The following is a 7,546-nucleotide window of genomic DNA, read 5'->3' on the forward strand; positions in this document are numbered from 1 at the left end:
TTTGTTTACATGTAAAATCCTCCACTCCTTCTTTGTCTCATTTTGTCCACCAAAAGTTTCATGTTGTGCGTGAATGCACAAAGGTGATCTTTGATGTTATTGACTTGTTGGAGTGCTAATCAGGCATATTTGGTCAGTGAATGACTGCAAGCTAATCAATGCTAACATGCTATTTAGGCTAGCTGCACCATTATACCTCATTTGTAGGTATATTTGTTCTTATTTAATATCCTTTACTTTTTATCCTCTTGGTATATAATTTAGTTTTGCATGTCTCATGACACATTATCTGTATGTCATATTGGCTGCATTTCAGATAGTTGTTTGTGTGCCATGTTGTTCCAGACCACAGCAAACATTACCTAGCTAGCCAAAGATTGTAATAAATCTATTAAAAGAAGACAGCCTGCCGTTTCCTTTAACTTGAACACACACATCTATACCTTTGGCCATTATAAGCCAGTAATTTCCAGGAGTTATCTCACCTTCTGAGTAGCCTCTGATTTACTAATGATTTCTAATTGTCACGATTTAACAAGCTGGCAGACCCAAAAGCAGACAAGAGAGGCAGATAAAAAAGTCCAAAGGGTTTAATTCAGTCAGATAAGGGAGGAGGGAAAGGCGTCGTCGGCTGGAGGGCAGGTGTCTGGCAGGCAGGCAGGATTAGAGGAGGTCGGCACTGGAGGCAGAGGAAAACAATGGTGAGTCGAGGAACAAGCACAAACAAACAAAAGTTCGTCAAAATGCTGCGATAACTGGTGAGAAGCGTTACCACTTGGAGAGCTGTGAAACGATCTGGCAGCGTCATGTGAGGAGGCCAGGGCTTTTGTGGTGTGGATGTGATTAGTTGATGGCAGGCAGGTGAGTGGGCTGATCAGCGCCAGGTGTGCCAGACTGGGAAGCCAGGAACCCAAACTCCGCCCACACATGACCACACCCAGACAGACGACACTAACACACAAGACACTGCAGGGACTGTGACACTAACGTTGTAAAAATGTGTAGAATAAATATTACATTTCAACATTTCCGTCAACGAAGATTTGCTTCAGCCTGCGACACATAGTCATTTTCATAGTAGGCTATTATAGCTAATATAGACACTTATAAGACTTATGTACAGCTTTTCATTTTTTGCAGCTCCAGACAGATTAGTTTTCTGTATTTTTGTTCCAATATGGCTCTTTCAACGTTTTGGGTTGCCGACCCCTGCTTTATGGGTACACAGTGGCAGCCATTTTAACTATATTGCTACATTCTGGGGGGGAAAAACGTCACATAAAATAGAAAATATATTTAGATGCCTTTAAATAATGTTTTTACTTTCTGTAACTACAAGAAATTGAAGTACATTTTCCTCAGTTACAGTCAGTTGTAGTACCATTACCTGAAAAACATTTTTACATCAAATTTAGCTTTAATAACATGAGGCAAGGAAGTGCGGCTTTTTATTTTTACATTTTCTAGTGCAAAAATGCAAATCAAAGATCCTCTATATGAGAGTAGTACTATACTTTTTCAAAGAACCTACTGCAAAAAGACTAATCAAAGATTGGCTATGACAAAAATACTCTTCTGCTTTTAAACCTATTGTTCAAAATAAAAACGTTTGTCAAAGATCCTTCATTTGACAGGAGCTAGGGTTTTAAAAACAGCATAGTGCTTCTGTCATGTAAAAAAATAATTGATTAGCCTTTTTGTAGTAGATCCTGAAAGACAGCAGAGTACTACTGTCATATAGACATACTTTTATTTTGAAAAAAGAAGAGGGGTTTTGTCATATAGACAATATTTGATTTTGGCAGTAAGTCTTTAAAAACATCAGAGCTCTACTGGCAAATAGAATATATTTAACTGCTGTTTATAGGTCCTAGAACATAAGATTACATTAGATTTGCAGTAGCTACTGTAGGTCCCTAAAGACTAGTGCTCCTGGCATATACTGTATGTGTCACTTATATTTATATAGCGCTTTTCTGTAGTGACTCACAGCGCTTTACATAGTGAAACCCATTATCTAGGTAAGGTACATTTAAACCAGTGTGGGTGGCACTGGGAGCAGTATCTTGCCCAAGGACACAACGGCAGTGACTAGGATGGCGGAAGCGGGGATCGAACCTGGAAGTTGCTGGCACGGCAGCTCTACAAACCGAGCCACGCAGTCCATGGTTAGGTATTAAAAAAGTGGAAAGAAGAAATATAACCAAATTGATTCATGTTTTTGTTACATTTAGCCTCGACCAAGTGTCAGGTTGGTGCAACATTGATCAAAATCTTTCATGCTCAAGGATTTCACTTTAAAATTATGCGTTGACATTTTTCAAGAAAAACAACTCTGCTCTCCTTGAAAAGTAAGGGCATCTAAAATTAAATGAGTCACGACTTGCTTTAATGGAAAAAAAAATGGAAAAAAATGATAGAGCTTTTCAAGGACTGAACATTTACATCCCCACACACATGATAAAGTTTACTGGGTTTAGCGTATCCCTAGAATAACACCTTTAAAAAAGTAGATGATTCTGCCATTGCTAATGTCACAGTCTTTAGTGCTATATAATGTTGGTGGACCACCCAGGACACCCCCTACATAGCAGTGTGAGACAGAGAGAAAAAGTGTGATAATAATCATAGAACTGAAATTGTATTGCAAGAAACTGGTTAACACATTGCTGTCCTCTCTTCTTTAAGTACAACATGGCTGATGTATAAGTTATTAATCATAATCATGATATATATGTTTTATAAAAAGCTGTGTTTATTCTTAAATGGTCCATCTTATTCAAAAGCAACTTTTAAAAAAACATTTTTTTACCTACTCTTACCTGTTTTTGTGTATTTGGGATCTGCATTAGTCCCGAAAATGTGAAATCAAACCATGGAGGCATGGTGGAGAAAACAATTTTGCCTTTCGTCATACTTCTTCCAAACGAGCCATTTAGAATTTGTCCAATTTGTGACACACCTTCTCATTCAATGTGTTTTCTTTATTTTCATGACTATTTACATTGTAGATTGTCACTGAAGGCATCAAAACTATGAATGAACATATGTGGAGTTATGTACTTAACAAAAAAAGGCAAAATAACTGATGTGGTGAAATAACCCCTTTGCTCTGATTACTTTTTTGCACACTCTTGGCATTCTCTCAATGAGCTTCAAGAGGTAGTCACCTGAAATGGTTTTCACTTCACAGGTGTCATAGTTTTGATGCCTTCAGTGACAATCTACAATGTAAATAGACATGAAAATAAAGAAAACGCATTGATATGAGAAGGTGTGTCCAAACTTTTGGCCTGCACTGTATATGTATGTATGTATTGTGGAGTCTCTGCTAGAAACCCCCAATCAGGTAAAAGTTCCCACAGGGCCAGCAACCGCAGTGACAGCAGATCAACACAGCAGGAGGGGGCGAAGACTGGGCAGTGTCATTGATTGGAGGTATGTCCCAAATTTCCTCCTCAATCAGCCTGATTTGTCAGCACCTTCTCAGAGCACACCTGCTCTGAGTCAGGCAATCCAAATGTTTGCTATTTAAGCTCAGAGCTCTGTCTCACTGTGTCGCTGGCTCTCCTCAGAGAAAGAACTCCTGCATTGGGCGCTAAGCTAAACTCCACTATGTTCTCCTCTGTCAAACATTTGCCATCCATCCATCCATTTTCTACCGCTTGTCCCTTTGGCAAATCCTGTATGTGCTCTTTGCCATTAGAGAGGTACCACAGGGCTCCACGGGGTTCTCTCCCTTTGAACTCCTCTTTGGGCGCAACCCCCGAAGGTTCCTGGACCCAGCCAAAGAGGCTTGGGAGAGCCAACCCTGCCCCCACCGCAGCGTTATTGAACACGTAGACCGCCTCCAGGAAAGGGCAAAGAAGATATGGCCACTTGTTCGCGAACACATGGAAAAGCCCCAGGCATCCCAGGCGCACACCTACAACAAAGGCGCCCGCCTACGGGAGTTCCAGGCCGAGGAAAAGGTTTTGGTTCTCGTGCCCACAACTGAGCGCAAATTTCTGGCAAAGTGACACGGGCCATATGAGGTAGTTGAGAAAGTGGGGCCCGTCAACTACCGGGTGAGTCAGCCGGGCCGGCGTAAAGGCTTGCAGATTTACCATGTGAATGTCCTAAGGAAGGGGTGCCCAGCCAACCCTGTGCCAAACCCACCCCTAGTAACACATGTTTCTCCCCAGAAGCCACCCGTCCAAATAGGCAAAGACCTTGGCCCAGACCAGGTACAGGACATCAATGAGCTCATAGGACAGAGCCGAGATGTCTTCTCTGAACTCCCCGGACACACCACTGTCATTGAACATTACATTGAAACCCCACCAGGACGAGTGGTGAAACAATGGCCCTACCGAATCCCTGAGGCCCAGAGAGACGTAATCCGTGAGGGGGTGAAGAACATGCTAAAACTAGGGGTGATCGAGGAGCGTTACAGCCTCTGGTCCAGCCCTGTCGTAATTGTCCCGAAGCCAGATGGGTCTCTACGCTTCTGTAACGATTTCCGTAAGCTGAATGAACTCTCAACATATGCCTACCCCATGCCCCGAGTCGACGAGCTAGTTGAGCGCCTGGGCCCTTCCAGGTTTGTCAGCACGTTCCAGCACCTGATGGACTGGGTCCTCTGCCCTCACCACTCGTACGCTGCAGCCTACCTTGATGACATCATAATCCACAGCGTCACCTAGACGCAGCACTTGGAGCACCTTGAGGCCGTCCTGAGGGCCTTGCGACGAGCGGGACTCACGGCGAATCCCAAGAAGTGTCGTCTGGGCTGGACCGAAACAGACTATCTCGGCTACACCATTGGGAGAGGGTGTGTCAAGCCCCAGACCCGGAAGGTCGAAAAGATTCAGAGTTGTCCCGGTCCGCCACAAAAAGCAGCTCAAATCGTTCTTAGGCCTGATATCTTACTACCAGAAATTCATCGAGAATTTTGCGACTATCGCAGCCCCTCTGTATGATCTGACTTGCCAGAAGGGGCCTCACCATATAAGATGGACCAGCGCTTTGGAGGCGGTGTTCCAGACCGTGAAGCAGGCCCTATGTGGGTAGCCTGTCTTGGTGACTCTTGACTTCAAACAGCCTTTCACTCTCCACACTGATGCCTCCAGTAATGAGAATTGGCGCGTTCCTGGCCCAGACCATACATGGTGATGAGCACCCGGTAACTTTCATCAATAGGAAGCTCTTGAAGCACGAAAGAAAGTACTCAAAGGTAGAAAAGGAATGCTTGACCGTGAAGTGGGCCATACACCACTTGCGGTAGTACCTGCGGGGCAGGCAATTCACCCTGGTCACCGACCATGCGCCCCTCAAGTGGATGGCAACAAACAAGGATCGTAATGACAGGGTCACCAGGTGGTTTGTGGAACTCCTGGACTACACGTTTAATAATAATAATAATAATAATGGATTAGATTTATATAGCGCTTTTCTAGACACTCAAAGCGCTTCACAGAGAAGTGAGAACCCATCATTCATTCACATCTGGTGGTGGTAAGCTACTTTCATAGCCACAGCTGGCCCTGGGGTAGACTGACGGAAGTGTGGCTGCCAGTTTGCGCCTACGGCCCCTCTGCCCACCACCTATCATTCATAACTCGGGCACTGGGGGAAAGGGTGAAGTGTCCTGCCCAAGGACACAACGGCAGCTATTTGGATGGTAAGAGGTGGGGAGCGAACCTGCAACCCTCAGGTTTCTGGCACAGCTGCTCTGCCCACTACGCCATGCCGCCTGTTTAAAGTCGAACACCGCCCTGGCAAAGAGATGCGGCACGCCGATACCATGTCCCGCCTGCACGAGCAAGAGGATCTCGAAGCTCCTGGCCCGAGGAAGGAGCTTAAGGGGGTGTGTATGTGGAGTCTCTGCTAGAAACCCCCGATCAGGTAAGAGTTCCCACAGGGCCAGCAGCCACAGTGACAGCAGAGCTCAACACAGCAGGAGGGGGTGGAGCCTGGACCGTCTCATTGATTGAAGGTATGTCCCAAGTTTCCTCCTCAATCAGCCTGATTTGTCAACACTTCTCAGAGCACACCTGCTCCAAATGTTTGCTATTTAAGCTCAGAGCTCTGCCTCACTGTGTCGCTGGTTCTCCTCAGAGAAGGAACTCCTGCATTGGGCTGTAAGCTAAACTCCACTATGTTCTCCTCTGTTGACAATTTGCCATGTTTTGGCAATCTTACTAATAGTTGTCTCTCTGTCTCCTTTGTAGGCAAACTAGCGCTGCATGTGAGTGCACGAAGAGCATGTGCTATTGGAAATAAGTGGCCAAAGTGAACCTACTGTATGATTTTGATTTAAAATCCCCGATTGGGAAAAACTTTATTTGCCGTTCAAGGGGAACCTCCCCTTGAATAAAAGGTGCTCGGTGTGTTTTTTACCTGCAACTCCTGTTTCTGTGTGCTGGTTTGAGTTCAGACATTACAGTATATATCTTTGTTTGTATATAAATCTGTATATGTGTATACATATATAATATCTTGGTCATCTTCCACAAAAGAAGTAGAACTATACTTTCCTAAATCATTGTTTGCCTTGGAGGAGGTCTGCGCTTCCAGAAAGTTGTTGTTGAAAGTCAAAGGTTGAATACATGCTTCCTGCAAATGAAATGAGAGCATTACATAGACCTGACAAAGGCGTCATGATCTAATCAGCGCTGCCTGCCATGAGCATGTCCTCTGGTACCAGATGCTTCTTTGCCCCTCATCTGTTGGGACTCATTTCCAACAGTTCCGGCCAGATCCCACACAGGTGGCACGTGCGCACGGTGTACAACAACAACTTAATAAAAAGACAAGGATCATGACAACCTGCTCATATACAATACAACATCTCCACCTTATTCTCATGCAACTACTTGACATTTTGCTAAATATTTCCAGGAAAATCCTCTGCTGTCTGCATTTGGTTTCACACAAAGGCGTTGTCCCGAGGCAAAGGAAAGTTAATGAATTTGTTGCAGTGACCCACAGTGCGCTGCTGAAGTGGCTGTAGGCGCACGTTTAAGTGGAAACGTATTGCTCGGCTTCAAAAACAAAATCATCAGGGAGCACAACTCCATTTATGTATTTCTCATGCAGAATGTTTGATACAGTTGCCATCAAAGTCTTGCACATGTTAACACTTTAGCCACACCAGCACGACCAAGACTTCCCTTTCCTTTCAAGCGCACTCTTCTGTTTGGCGTGACACTCTTGTCCTGATCAACTATTCGTTTGATGATTAAAAATTACTGGAAACCGCCAAAAAAGTGACAATACCCAAAATTCTATTTATTGACTGACATGTTTGATTAAATGAAATCGCAACAGTTTTTAATGTGGAAAAAGATACAACGCTGACTGAGCACATTATGGGGCTTGCCAGTAAGCCTGCTGGAAGTTAATGAAGGTTTCACTACGTGTGGAAGTCTCAGAGGACGCTCACAGTCCAGCTTGGATCATTTGATAGGAACAAACCCCAGCTCTGTTTCTTTCCAAAAGGTCAGACGAAAACTGAACCATTTTTTTTCCGTAAGAAATAATGTGAATCCAATATTTGGATTGA

Source organism: Entelurus aequoreus, linkage group LG01 (genome assembly GCF_033978785.1).
Source record: "Entelurus aequoreus isolate RoL-2023_Sb linkage group LG01, RoL_Eaeq_v1.1, whole genome shotgun sequence".
Lineage (NCBI taxonomy): Eukaryota > Metazoa > Chordata > Actinopteri > Syngnathiformes > Syngnathidae > Entelurus > Entelurus aequoreus.